At 41.7% G+C, this 15352-nt stretch overlaps 1 protein-coding gene across 3 annotated transcripts in view; it reads right to left on the reverse strand.

Annotated features, from left to right (window-relative positions):
- The window catches only part of ATP13A3 (ATPase 13A3), a 134650-nt gene extending 120818 nt beyond the window's left edge, over positions 1-13832 (reverse strand). The window contains exons 1-2 of one of the 3 annotated variants that reach the window (XM_077117912.1): positions 9377-9451; positions 8538-8581 (exon numbers count right to left, since the gene is read on the reverse strand). The gene's annotated coding sequence lies outside the window, so the exon portion shown is untranslated. Of the gene's footprint in view, positions 1-8537; positions 8582-9376; positions 9454-13573 lie in introns of those variants that run through there. The other 2 variants (XM_077117915.1, XM_077117914.1) reach the window with 2 other exon arrangements.
- Positions 13833-15352: the final 1520 nt, after the last annotated feature.

Here is a 15352-nt window from a genome sequence, read left to right on the forward strand (position 1 = left end):
ATGCACAGCTACATGATGATATCATGAATCACTGATTGTACACTTTGGATGATTACATGATATGTGAATATATAATAAATATAAACTAAAAATAACTAAAAAAAAATTAGAACACATGATAAAAGGTGACAGTGTATGTACTCTAGACCAGCTACTGACCAAAGGCAGGGAGGTTTATTATGTTTAGAACTTAAATTTTCTCTAACGCATAACCTAAATCAACCCATCTGGAAAGCTCATTTAACCAACCCAGACTCCTGGAGTCCAGAATGGGAACAAGGCCTTATAAATCCATATAGTTTAATATAATACCAAGATACATCTCAGGCTATGGTAGGCTGATAATTAAAAAGTATTAGTAGAGTCTCTTGAGGGCCCAAAGGGGAAAATATATGTGGAACTATTAAACTCTTCCATCTGGGAAACCCCGAGTATCCTATCCTCTTAACCATTAGGGATCCCAAGAAAACAGGCCAAACCTTGAAATTTGAGTTTACCCTTATAAAATTTATTTCTGTGAGGGAGAAGCTAAGACTACCCATAACAAGGCCTAAGAGCTGCTTCCAGGAAGCCACTTGGTTGCTCAGATGCGGCCTCTCTCAAAGCCCAACTCCACAACGAAAATCATTGCCCTTCCCCCTACATGGTACAAGCAATTTAGGGTGAAAACCTCCCTGACAACGTGGCTTCCAGGGATGAGTCTGATCCTGGCACTGTGGAATGGACAATACCTTCCAGACCAAAAGGGGGAAAAGAAGTCTAATAAAATAAGGCATCAGGGGGGACCACGGTGGCTCAGCAGGCAGAGTTCTCATTGCCATACCGGAGACCCAGGTTCGACGGTCGATGTCTGCCCATGCAAAAAAATAAAAATTAAAATAAGGCATCAGTGCCCAAGAGAGATCAAATGGAGTTAAGAGGTTATTCTGGAGGCTACTCTTATGCAAGCTTCAGTTAGATAGTGCTAAATGACAACTTTTGCTAAACCCCAATCAATATCACTTCTGTTGACTTTTTTATTATTATTATTGAGATGTCTTCAAACACATATAATCCAACCAAAGCATATGATAAATGGTTCACAGTATCATCACACAGCTGTGTATTTATCACCGTGATCATTTTTAGAACATCTGCATCATTCCAGAAAATGAAATAAAGATAGAGCAGCTAGACGTAAAAACCTAAACTTGTGGTGGTGTAGCCCATACCAAACTCTGAAATCTGTTCTATAACTAATTGTTGCATTGTGCTTTGAAATTTGCTTTTCTGTATATATGTTATTTTTCACAAAAAAGAAGAAAAAAAGAAGTAGAACAGAGAAGACAGGATTTAACAAATGAGTATGACTACTGAATCATTATATTGGTACTTCTTTTGGTCTCCAGTGTCTTGGAGCAGCTAGAAGAAAAAAATGAAAAATTGTGGAACTGTAACCCATAACAAACTTAAAAATCTGTTATATAACTGCTCGTTGAAATGCACTCGGAAATATATTACTCTTTTTGTATGTACACTATATTTCACAATTTAAAAAAATGTTAAAAAAAAAAAAGTGTGGCCCAACTGAGTGAGATTGGACCTTAATCCTATTACTGGAGGCTTTACGACGAGAAAGCCATGTGGAGAAGAACCTGGAAGAGAAAGGAGAAGATATCACCATGTGATGGAAAAGCCAAGGAACCCTAAAAATTGCTGGCCAGCCAGAATGACACTCTCCCTGTGAGGGAGCAAGTCTTTTAGCCTCTGAAACCGTAAGCCAATAAATATCTGTTGTTAAAAAAAAAAAGAAAAGAAAAAACTCATAAATACCCCTTGCCCCTCCCTCTCATTAACCATTAGTATTTCAATCTACCTAATTTTTTTTTTACCCCTTATCTCCTCCCATTATTTATTTAGTATCTTTACTTTTTTACTCATCTGTCCATAGCCTGGATAAAGGGAGCATCAGCCACAAGGTTTTCACAGTCACATGATCACACTTAAAAGCCATATAGTTATACAATCATTTTCAAGAGTCAAGGCTACAGGCATACACACAGTTCAACAGTTTCAGGCACTTCCCTCTAGTCCCTCCAATGCACCATAAACTAAAAAAGAATTACCTATATAATGCATAAGAATAATCTCCAGGATAACCCCTAGACTCTCAAATTTCTCAGCCACTGAAACTTTATTTTGTCTCATTTCTCTCTTCCCCCCTTTTGGTCAAGAAGTCTTTCTCCATCTCATGTGATCATGGTGATGAATATGCAACCATACGATGATATTATGAGCCATTAATCGTATGCTTGGGATGGACTGCATGGTGTGTGAAGATATCTCAATAAAAATACTCTTTTAAAAAAGCAGTATGCAGATCTTACTAGCAGAAAGACTAACTTAAAAACACTGAAAGTAGCTGAGTATCAATCCAGAATTGTACAAAGCACCAAGACTTTTTGCATGATGTATAATACCTCGCAGATTTTCATAAATATCTTTTTCCGTTATTCATACTGAGGAGTTACAACATACATGCACTTAAGGGTAACAATTCAATTATATATGCTGGGGTGTGAAGAAAAATAGGAAAGAGAAACAATCTAAATAATGGTGGCAAGATGCCTGCCACTTACATCCCTGTCCCAGAGTGAGTACGAAATGGAAATTAAAAATCTGCTGTTTCTCAGTAATCTAAATTCCCATTCACCTGTCAAAAAGACATCTCACATAGTGGATCATGATTCCAGCTCATCAAAAAAAAGAGACCTTCTCTAAAGTTGGGGGGAAAGCTAGCTGATAAAAATTGAAACTGGTTTTCAAATGGGTGCCTTCCTAAAAGGATTTTTTTCAAGAATAAGAAGAGCCAACTTATTGTCAGGACTGTTACCCTTTGTTACCTTAAACGGGACTTTGGGACCAAAGCCCCCACATATAAAGTGATTTCGGTTTACTCAGCTCTTCTGATTGGAAAGAACTAAGAGCCAAAGCACTTCTTTTTCATGTTAAAATAAGTTAATAACCAACATATTTCTCATTCTATTTCGCAAATGAGAAAAAAACAGAGCAATAAACATGCTATAGAGAAGTGTCCTAGATACATACATGGGGGCTAATTCCATGACTCATTTTTAAACAAATTTAAAAATGTAATATAAATCTGTCACGTAACCAAAGGCAACCCTTTAAAGTTTATTCTCTCAGGGGAGAAGCCCTATTTGTATAAACCCACCGTGGGCACGGAACAAAGAGAAAGGCCGCTGCCTGCAGGCAAGCAGCAGGCAGGTTTGGAAGCAGTCCAGCTTTAAGGGAATCACCACTGTGTTCCATTTAAAGGAAACGACCAAGTCTAGAACTAGTAGGCATGAGATTTTAAACTATTACTCAGGGACTGAGAAAATCTATTGCTCAGAGCCTGGGAGAGACTTAGTCTGCTGATACAGACATTTACTATCTGTAGATGGAAGGGACTGCCATCAAGAAATAAACTCGGATCAGAAGCAAAACAAGTAAATACACACAAACACACAAACCCACAAGTTCTCAGTAGGGAAAAAAACACATTGAATTTTCCACAGCCAAAACCACTCCTGCCAATCCTAAAGAACTCCTAGGGCGTTATATAAGTCTACAAAGGTTCCATGCACTACAATAGCTTTCCAAAAACCTACAACCTCCAGATAGGTCCCTGGACCAGATAAGTCCTTAAATGCAAAGGGGCTAGCCTCTCCAGAATATCAACAAGTTCCATCCCCTACCCCTTATTACTGACAGCCCTTTCCAACATGAAAAACTTAAAATGGGCATAGCCTAAATGTCCTAAAGAATGGGAGAAAGATTAAAGGTGATTAAAGGTGAAAGTTGAGTCCCTAAAGAATGGGAGAAAGATTAAAGGTGAAAGTTGAGCTATAAAGAGAAGGTAGGGTTTAACAAATGAGTATGACTGCTGAATCATATTGATATTTCTTTTAGTCTCCAGTATCTTATGGGAGCTACAAATAAAAACATAAAATAGTGAAACTGTAATCCATACCAAACTCTGAAATATGTTCTACAACTAACTGTTGCAATGTGCTTTGAAATCACTGTTCTGTATATATGTTATTTTTCACAAAAAAGAAAAAAACTTAACTGTGATGATAAATACACAGCTATATGATGATATTGTGAACCACTGATTGCACATTTTGGATAATTACATGGTATGTGAATATATAACACATAGCAATAAAAAAAAAAAAACACATTGAGTTTTGAGAAGTGCCATCACTGAATAAGCAAGCTAAGAGAAAAACATGGGCTCTATTATATAGATATCCCCTTTTTAGTTAAGGTATAATGGAGAGGCTGGAGGGAAGAGCCTGAAAATGTAGAGCTGTGTTCCAGTAGCCATGTTTCTTGAAGATGATTGTACAATGATATAGCTTTCGCAATGTGACTGTGATTGTGAAAACCTGTGCTGTTGTTCCTTTTATCTACCTTATGGACAGATGAGTAAAACACATGGATTAAAAATAAATAAATAATAGTGGAAACAAATGTTAAAATAAATTTAGTAGATTGAAAAAAAAAAAAAAAAAAAAAAAAACATGGGCTCTATCTAATCCTTTACTAACATGCGATCACTTTTACCTCTCCAGATATGTTTCCACTTTGGTAAAAAGAGGCTAGTCTAAATAATCTATTCACCTCTCAGTGCTATTTTCCAATCTCATAGCTTGATTTCAATGTCCAACTCACAAATTCATTTGTGAAGAAAAGAAAAAATACATAAAATAAAAAGGGGTCAACTAATCCATCTTGCTATCACTGAGACAGAACTGTCTTTCACCTTGCTACCCAACATCAGTTATAAGTATTCTTCATTAAAATTTCCAAAGAAAGATTTTACATGTCATCAGCAAGTTCCACACCACAGAATCAGTAAATTCTACCTTAAGTATTTAACTCACTTTTCCCTGAAATTTAATTTCTTACCTAGCTAGAAACTCAATTTCTCTGAGTATCATTAACTGATCCTTTTAAAGACCCACCGGGAGTAAATGTAAGAGTCAACAGAGAGACAGAATTCTGATTAAGAAATTAATTACAACTCACTTCATTCATCCCATTTCCCACACACAAAACATTCAAACACAAGGCACCTCTTTCTGCAAATTCAGTTCATACTTAAAAGTGTTACTGGCTATTAGTAACAGGAAGAGGCAAAAGAAGCATTTTCATTTGTAATTTCAAAGGTGTGAGGAGTTCCATTTCCTAGGTCCCTGAGGTTTCTGCTTGGGGACATGCTATGTGGTACATTAGTCCCTTTTGGAACGTGATGGTCTTCAAATTCACTACTTAAGTTAACTTTTTACCATTTCAGACTCTAACAATGGCCCCAACGTAAGCCTGTGGGACTAAGATGTTAACAAACCTGGAGACTTTTTCTATGGAAACTCTTCAGAAATCTCTACTTTCAAGTAACCATCATCAGTCTCAGACATTTGATTGTTTGGACATCTCTTTACTTCATCCCATTTTTCTTCCTTATCATAAATCACTTTTTAATTCACTATTATAACAACATACATTTTTTTCAAATTACCATTTATTCATGACATCTCTCATTACCTTTATTTTTAATCTAATACAAACGTTTTTAACTTAAAACTTTTACAATCAATAATTACCATTAATTTCAAAACATTTTACCTTATTATTCCTACTTTTCTCCAGAAGTCTAAAATCTTTTACTCTTTTTTCACAAAATCTTAAAACATGTGCTCAAATTCTGACCCTCTCTCACATTTCTACTCTCAAAATATGAAGATCAACAAAAATCAAGTAAGAATCCATTAATTATTTTGTTTCTTGCATGTTATTTGGACTAGTTAGGTGAGTTAATTAGAACATGGTTTTGATGACTACAAACTCACTCTCTCCATAGGCCAGTTAGCCACATTTCACACAGGCAAACTATGTTCTAAAACCAAAGACTAAATCCACTCAGCTACCTCTTGGATCTAGAGTTGATCCATCACTAGAACAAACTCTTCTTGTGATACACCAAGAATGTCACCTTAACAGACTACAGATACTAGATTATCATCTTTTAGCATACATACCCTTATGAACCATTTTAAGAGTTTTAAGATTGTTGTCTATAAAAAGCGATAAGCTGCTGGGCAATGTGACAGTGGCTGAGTGGCAGATTTCTTACCTGCCATGCCAGAGACCCAGGTTTGTTTCTCGGTGCCTGCCCATGTTAAAAAAAAAAAAAAAAAAAAAATGTAGAATGGAATGATATCTTAATGTTTTCTCTATTAATTTTTTTTAATTAATAAAAAAATTTTTTTAAAAAGTGATAAGCAGCTAAATCCCATTCAACTGTGGTTCACTGACATACGGAGTATCTCCTTATATAGTTGATTTTGGTCACCAAGTACTAGTGAACAGAATTCAGCTTTAGATCATTCAAGATCATTTTGAACTTCTGTTTCTATTATCCAAGATTTCAGAAACTGCAACCACCTTGTTGTCATCCACAAGTATGTATAAAGTTCTTATTTCCACCATCACCCAAATCACTGGGGAAAGAAATACAAAATAAAGACACCCCATCACTCATCAGTTCTCACTAAGTTTGGGCACTGAATAGGATATGTCTGTAATAATATGATCCTGGAGCCCATCTCCTAGGATTAATTATTAGTCCTAGGAATAAAGTATGTTCATATTTTAAAACCTCATATCCACAATAGCTACGAAACCACCATGCTAAACAAGCACAGTTTTATTAGTATATGGAATGGAAGGGGAAAAGGAATTATTATGTGCCAGGAAGAGGGATCCTTTCTTAGAATATGTTCTCAGCTAATTCTCAGCTAATTAAAACTCTTGGAGGAATTACTATTCTACTTTATCAAGCCAAAAAAATAATGGGGGAGGAGGTCACAGAAGTTAAGCAATTTACAGTATAAGGGAGAGCCAGAATCCTAACCCTATGTGACACAGAGGTTCCAATTTCTAGGTTAACGATATTAACTATTTGTGACTCTGGGCAACCTCAGTTTCATCCTCTGCAAAATGCATTTAAGTGAGATAATTCATGTAATTCACGTCAAGTGTACAATTCAGAGCCTACTACAGAATAGGCTGACGCAGTAACTATTAGCATTGTTCAAAATCAAATAGTTTGTCTGACAAAGGTCAGGATTTGAACTCATGTCTGATTCCCAAATCCATGCTCTTTTCACTACAATATGCTGTAGCTGCCAACACACATTTACACACATGAGAACCTATACTTGAAATATGACATAAATGGAAAAACTGATATTACTTCAACTGAAATAATACCAAAGGCTAACTAACCCAGCATTATTATTTTAGCTCTATTATCTGATAACAAACAGAAGCAAGCAGAACAACACATCAGAAGATGCTGTTTAGACATTCAGGTTCTAAAGCTTTGTTCTAATTACTATAAAATTACTTTCCTACCTTTCTAGGAATTTATTCTCTTTATCTCAAATAACTTGAAAATTAAAATTTTAATTGCCAGAGGTCTCCAAAATAAAGCTTACTAGTTGACCTGAACAAAGAATAATCAGCCCTCCTACTATATAACTTGAACAATGCACCAAATTGTAGCTTGTCTACTTTATTGTATTTAATTTTTTTTTTTAGGGGGTGGTGGTACAAGGTCCTGGAATCAATCCCAGGTCTCCCGCATGAAAGATAAGCATTCTACCACTGAACCACCTGTGCACCCCTATTTTACCTAATTTTATTTTATTATAACTGTTTATAAACTGAAGCAACCAAACAGTGTACTCATTTTTCCTACCCAGTCTCTTCTGACCAAAAACAGATTTTGCTATACTGACAATGTTAAAAAAAAAAAAAAAAAAAACCCTCACTTTCTCGACTGTCTCACCCTCACCCTGATTTAAGGGTGGAAAATACAAAAGGGTAGTAACAAAAGTAACCTTCTATTATCAATGATTGTTGCAGGTCTACTACTACTATCAACTTCCAGAAACTGATTCCTCTTTAACAGGGGTTCCTAAATCAGGATGGGATGCCCATATATATTTATTTTGGCAACTGTAGCCTATTCAACAAAGCAACAATTCTCTAGAGAAAAGAATGCCACACAAGCCCACTGAAACAAAAATAATACACGTGAAGTGGTAAAGAGACTGAGTTCCAACCAATGGCAGAACACTTTTAACTAAGCACTCCCTCTTCAGACAACAACCCAATCGGAACACCTTCCTTTTAGCAACAGTACCCTTTAAAGATGGTCTTCATTTTCCAAGAATTCTTTTAAAACCCCTGCATTTATTCAACTCTAAAATTCTAACTTCCTGTCTCATAGATCTAAAAAAAGTCATTATATACGCAAATATGTCCTACTCATTTAGTTCAGAATCCTGCATAGAAGAGGACAGGTTTCTGTTTCTAGATTTACAACTGCATATCCACTCATTTTGCACTAATGTAACCACTAAATATAGTTGCAAGACACTGATAATCAAAAAGTAGTTAATTATGTAGGTGATTCATACCGCCTATGTTCAGACATCAAGATCCAAGGATGTTTCTGCCAGATCTACAGGAGGAAGACACAATTAACACCTGTCACAAGAGCTATCCAAATTGGGAAGCCCCAAACCGCAGTTACCATTGTCAATTCGCAACCGGCTTCCCCCCAAAACAAAAGAAAACAGATGTCATACATCCACCAGGAGTTAACTTTGTGAGGGGAACAGATAGAAGGTAAGGTCATAAAGAGAGTGGTTTTGAAAGTACTGGAGAAAGGGCCCTGATCCAGGGATGAGAAGATCTGGATTTTTCTAGTTCTGACTCCAAGTCAGAGTGAACTGCCCCAAGCAACCCATAAGTCATTCTCCCGGGGCCTAAGTTTATCTATAAAATGCGGTGGTTGACAGGAACCACCACTACTGAGTAAGGACTCAAGATTCCTTCAGCGAGCACCCGCACAAAGCCATGAAGGGCCCTGCCAATACCCACACATTCGACCACACGAGCACAAGATCTCCCAGACTTTCTAAGGGGGCTGAACCCCCATCCCGCTCCTTGGCCCCAACACATACTCGCCATTCCCGCAAGCAGTGTATCGAAACCAGGCCTTCCAACTCACAACGTGGATCCTTCTTTCTAGCCTCATCTGTCCCAGACATTCCGCATCTCAGTGTCTCCCTCCCACCTCTACCCCTCACACATACCTTCCAGGAGAAATGATGCCCAACCTCGGCCCGAGGAGGGGGACCGTAAACTCACTTGGTACCCGCCACCCTTGGCAATTCCACTCATCTCCTCCAACCTCCCCCGTCACCACCATCCACCCTCTCCACGCTGCGTCCGGGAAGCCGGAGCCACCCACCGGCTGCCGCTGCCGTTGCGCCGTCTTTCCCGCGGCCTCCCGGCTGGAGCAGCCGAGCGGCCGCAGGGTGCCGGGGCCGCCGCTGTCGCCGCCTCGCCTCAGCCCAGCCCCATCGCCCTCGGCCGGCGCCGGCGGCCGCGGGTCGCTCAGGCTCGAGGCGCCGCTGCCGCCGCGCGCTGCGGCTCGAGATGAGGGGAGGGAGGCACCGCGGCGAGGCCCGCGGCGGGCCGAGCGCACTGGCGTCCGCGCTCTCTCCTCCGCTACCCGCGGTGGCGGCGTGGAATCAGGGCAGGGTGAGAATAAGACAGGGCAGAGGAGGGCAGGGGAGGGGGGCGGTCTACACTCCGAAACGGCCTCCCGCCGCTAGCGACGTAGCGAACCCCCCTCCCCTCGGCGGTAGCGCCAGGATCACGCTGCCTCGAGTGCCGGCGGGAGGGCGGGGGAGCGCGCGCAGCGAGCTCGGGACTCCCGCGCCGGATGTGAGGTCACGTGATTGCCTCATCCCAGCGCCGAAGGCGGAGGAGCGCGGTGGGGACGTCAGGAGGGGCGGGACCTGTCTTGTGGGCGTGGCAAGGGATGTCCCCGCCCCTTTCGCCCTTAGCGCTGGGAGAATGCGTTAAAAAATGAAAAAGGGATTCCCTCTCAGAGAGATAGGTGTCTGGATGGAGGGCTTCCTAATGGAGAACAACTTTTTTGGCCAGAGGAGGTGGGATTTGCTGCTCTGGCTGCACGACGCCATGAATCATAGTCCAAACCCCGTTTTATGAACAGGGAAACTGAGGCGCGGTGAGAAGCCTAAATTACACTTGCCCAGAGTCACGGAGTAGAGGCTAAATCTTGGCTTCCAATCCAGATCTCTTTCATTCTCTTAGCCTGCCCCTCACCCCCTCACCCACCTCCCACCTCCAAAAAAGCACAAAACATTTCACACTCAACCCGTCTCTGCGCGCCCGACCTTGGACGGAGGACTACCGAAGAGAAAGCTCTCACATCCCATCACTTGGCCTCAGGCAGGAAAGAGTTTCTTCTGACTGTGCTGAATGCAAATTAAATACTTCCCTCTGCAGATTTATCTCGCAGCAGCGCCAGGACCGGATTTCCAAATCGTGGGCTCGGTTTTTGCTGCGCCCTCTCCGCTGCACGCGCGAGAAGCAGATAGAGCACGCTCAGACATAGCTGCCTTGGACCCCGAGCACCTTTTGGCAAGCTCTTCCGCGCCTTTGAGGCTCGGCCATCACTGTTCTTCTTCCACCTTGGAGCAAACGGGACTCAGCTCCTTAGGGAGCAGACAGCATGCAACCCCTGGTGCACCACATTGAGGATATCTCGTCGAGGACTGTGAACACTCAGGGTCTGGTTCACAGCACGTAGTGACACTTCTCGGATGCCGCATGCCACCCCTGGTCCACGGCACCTGGTGACATGTCATCAGGGCCAGCACACCATCCCAAGACCACAGCACCGGTGACAAGTTACTGACACCTTACCGGGAGAAAGTGGCACACTTAGCACACTGCCCCTGGTGCACAATATGTGCCACCACCCTGAATTGTGTGGGAGCTGGACAGCCAGTCGCATATCTCACACCATGTAGTGTGGACAGTGCACTGGACCGGGATGAATCCATAGCTCTCCCTTTCCCCATACCGGTTCAGTCTCAGTTTCACCTCACCTCACAGTGTTGAAATGATTAAATGAGATAAGGAGTGTGGAAGTATTGAGCAAACTGTAGAAAGTGGCCAGGATGAGGCTGGCCATAAAAGTTTTCTCCTCCCCTGCCTCTCCTGGCTCCTGGCTGTTTCCCCTCTGCCTCTAAACAAAGTTCAAGTCTCTCCAGTTCTGAAAACAAACTAATGAGCCAACCCTCCACTCTCCAGTTACTTCCAAGTGCTTCTCTGTTTCTCACGCAGACCTCAAACAGTGATCCCCCATAGCACTCTCCACTTCCTCATTTCTTAACATTCTGTTGTTTGGCTTCGTCTCCCCCCAAACACACACACATACACACACACACACACACACACACACACACACACACACACACACACACACACACACACTTCCCCACCCTGCTCAGGCCAGAGTAATCCATGACTCATTTTGCCAAACCTGGTAGACATTTCTCAGATCTTGTATCTCTCTGAATCTCTGGTATTTACCACCTGTGACTCCCACCTTCTGGAATCTCTCTACTCCCTTGGCTTCCCTAAGAGTGCATGCTCACAATTTTTCTCCCATCTCAGTAAATAAGGGCCCTGCTTCCTTTGGTGGCATCTTTAAATGCCATCACTTGTAAATCTGCACTTAAATACAGGACTCTACCCTAGGCCTGCTGCTCACTCCACTCACTCCTGTGAGATCACCTCCTGTGCTGGTTTGAAAGGAAGTATGCCCCCTAAGAAAAGCCATTTTTAATATAAATCCCATTTCTTAAAGGTAGAATAATCCCTATTCAATACTGTATATTTGAAACTGTAATGAGATCATCTCCCTGGTTGATGTAATTTAGTTAAGAATGGTTGTTAAACTGGATTAGGGATGACATGTCTCCACCCATTTGAGTAGGTCTTGATTAGTTTCTGAAGTCCTATAAAAGAGGAAACATTTTGGAGAATGAGAGATTCAGAGAGAGCAACACTACAAAGCAAAGAGTCCACCAGTCAGCGGCCTTTGAAGATGAAGAAAGAAGACGCCTCCCAGGGAGCTTCATGAAATAGGAAGCCAGGAGAGAAAGCTAGCAGATGATGCCGTGTTCACCATGTGCCCTTCCAGCTAGAGAGAAGCCCTGACTGTGTTTGCCATGTTCCTTCTCACTTGAGAGAGAAACCCTGAACTTCATCAGCCTTCTTGAACCAAGGTATCTTTCCCTGGATGCCTTTGATTGGACATTTCTATAGACTTGTTTTAATTGGGACATTTTCTCGGCCTTAGAACTGTAAACGAGCAACTCATTAAATTCCCCTTGTTAAAAGCCATTCTGTTTCTGGTATATTGCATTTCAGCAGCTAGCAAACTAGAACACCTCCATACTCCCAAATCAGTGATCTCCAGCCTAGACCTCTTCCACAAATTTAACCCAAATATCCAACTGCCTGCCAGGCAGCTCTGTCTAGATAACACAGTGGTACCCGAAACTCAGCATATCCAAAGCTGTACTCATCCTCTGCCTTCATACCAGCCCCTCCCTCAGCTATCAGGTGCCCTTGTCTACACGGCCATGGTAGTTAAGAAGTTGGAAATGAATGAGTTAACTTCCATTCAGCCCTCTGCCTCACCGATCACCAAGTCTTATCTATTTTACCTCCTTAATAAGCCTCAAATCCTTATCTCCATTCCCACTGGCACAGTTCCAACTGTCCTTTCTAGCCTGAATTTTTTTTTTTTTTTTTTTTTTTTTTACATGGGCAGGCACCAGGAATCGGTCTCTGGCATGGCAGGCAAGAATTCTGCCACTGAGTCACCATGGTCCACCCTCTAGCCTGAACTTTTATAGCAGCCACCTAACAATCTTCTTCTGTCAAACTCACCATCCACTCAGCCTCCAGAGTAAACTATCTAAAATGCACCTCTCTTTAAAATCCTGCAGGGGTGCCTTTCCAGTCTCTGGCTGCAGTGGGCATCTCCAGGGCACCCAGCATAAACTTGTCAATGCACTCAGGTTTCCAAAATACCACGAATAGCCACAGATTTCAGGTTAGCAACAAAATCCCCAAAGAGAGGTAGCACACAGCCTGGCAAGGGAAAACTATAAGAAAAACAGCAATTTATTATTTCAAAAACCTCCCTGCCACAGGTGCTTTGGGAATGGGAGAAGAGAATTTGGACATTGGTTTAGAAGGGGATGTTGATTCACTAGGAAAGGCTTGAAAATATTTACAGCTGAGGAAAAATAAGAAACCAGAAAAAGAGAAGTTCAAGATAGGGGAGAGAAAGGCAGCAGAGGAAAGTCTTGATAAGTTCTGAAGGTTTGTTATCTCTGCCCATGATGATTCTGAGCCCCGACTACACGTTATGCTGAACTCTGCCCTTCCCTCCTCGAATCCTACTGGTCCTTCAAGACCCAATCTAGGATCACCAATCCAAATAGAGAACAACCCCACTAGTGAGCTCTCAATTCACTTCCCACAAAGACTATTTCACATCTTCCCCATCCTCAAAACCCCCGTTCCTGCCGTCTCGCTGTTACTGACACCTTACCTGCTATTTCACCGAGGAAGCACAGACCCTATCAGGAGGGAATACCTTTCCTCTTCTCACCCATCAACCCTCATCTGCGTCCAGTGTCTCTACCCTTTTTGCAGAGAGACAATACTTCCTCCTGGCAGAGCTAAGGCTTCCCAAGTACAGCAGTAGGCCTCCCAAAGGTCGCCACTGTTGCCAACTCCAGTGGATACTCTTCAGGTCTTATCTTTCCAGCCCTCTCAGCAGCGTTTAACTCCCTTTCTTGAAACACTTTACTTTAGTTTTAATAACTAAATTTCGAAAGTCTCTTTTGAAATTCTTCCTCCCTCTTTACTTCTCAGTTGTTTCTGGGTGCTTCCTCTATCTTACCACTAAATATTGCTGTTGCCCAGGGCTTCCAGGGCCCAGTTCTCTCTCTCTACACAAGTTTCACTTTCCTTTTATTATTATTTGGGGTCTATGGACCTTACAAGAGTCTTGGAAGGGCTTCAGGAAATCTATAAATTTTTTAAACTTAAAGGCAGAGCTTTTAAAAAAATTTACTGTGGGAACATAACACAAACAAAATATTTCCAATCTTTACTATTTTCGAACCACAGTATTCAAATGAATGAATGAGATAAGGGGTACAGAAGGGTTAGGTAAACTGTAGAAAGTGGTCAGGGCCCAGCTGGCTCTAAAAGCCCCCCCTCTGCTACCTCTCCTGACTCCTGGCAAGTATACAATTCAGTGGTGCTAATTACATTCACAATGTTGTGCTACTGTCCATTACTAAAACTTTTCAATCACCCCAAACAAACTATACTCAGTAAGCATTAACTCCCCACACCCTATTCCCACACCAGCCCCTGGTAACCTACTCTCTACCTTTATGAATTTGCATATTCTAGTTATTTCACATCAGTGAGATCATGCAATATTTGTCTTTTGATCAAACAAAGGGTGAGAGCACTCATAACATGCTCTCCCCTTGGTGACACCCCTTATCCACAATGGTTGTAAGCTACCAACTGAATGTGCGAAACAACCCTCAACTACATACCCACAGCTGTTTTTAGAGTCCAACAGCCACGCCTCTTTAACGTGAGGACCTGTCATAAATTTCATTTATCCAAAATGCAACTCAAACCTGCTGCTCTCCCAGGCTTCTCAACCTGAGCAAAAGGCACTGCATCCATCCAGCTGCTTAGGGCAGAGACCTGGACGTCATTCTTTATACCTCCCTCTCCTTCATTACCCACATCCAATCCAATATCAAGTCCATTTCAAATCCTTTCACATCTCTCCATCTCCACTGACACTAGAATAATCTACATCATCTCTCACCTGGGACTACTGCATTAGCCCCTAATTGCTTTCCCCACTTCTACTCTTCCGAAGCTGCAATCCATTCTCACCAGAAGCCAGAATAATATTTAACTTGTGACTTGGAACAATCAACTTCCCATTGCACTTAGAACAAAACGTGAACTTCTTTGACCTACAAGGTCCAGTGTAGGATGTAGCCTGCCCATCACTCCATTTCCCCTTCCCCAACACTATCCTCCCCAATCCCATAACGCTTTCCCTTCCTCATCTCACTCCAATTTCACTAGGCTTTCTCTCTATTCCCCAAAAGCACCAAGCTCTTTCCCACCTCAGGGCCTTTGTACAACCTGTTCTTTCTTTTCTCTTTTTTGCTTGCCTGGCTAAGTCTTTTGCAAATCCAGTTCTTGCTTAAATACACAGACATCAGTTCTTGAGAAAACCTTAACCACTCATTCTTTCTGTTAATTTTTTCATTATCTCCATGTT

The sequence above is a fragment of the Tamandua tetradactyla genome, chromosome 10 (genome assembly GCF_023851605.1).
Source record: "Tamandua tetradactyla isolate mTamTet1 chromosome 10, mTamTet1.pri, whole genome shotgun sequence".
Lineage (NCBI taxonomy): Eukaryota > Metazoa > Chordata > Mammalia > Pilosa > Myrmecophagidae > Tamandua > Tamandua tetradactyla.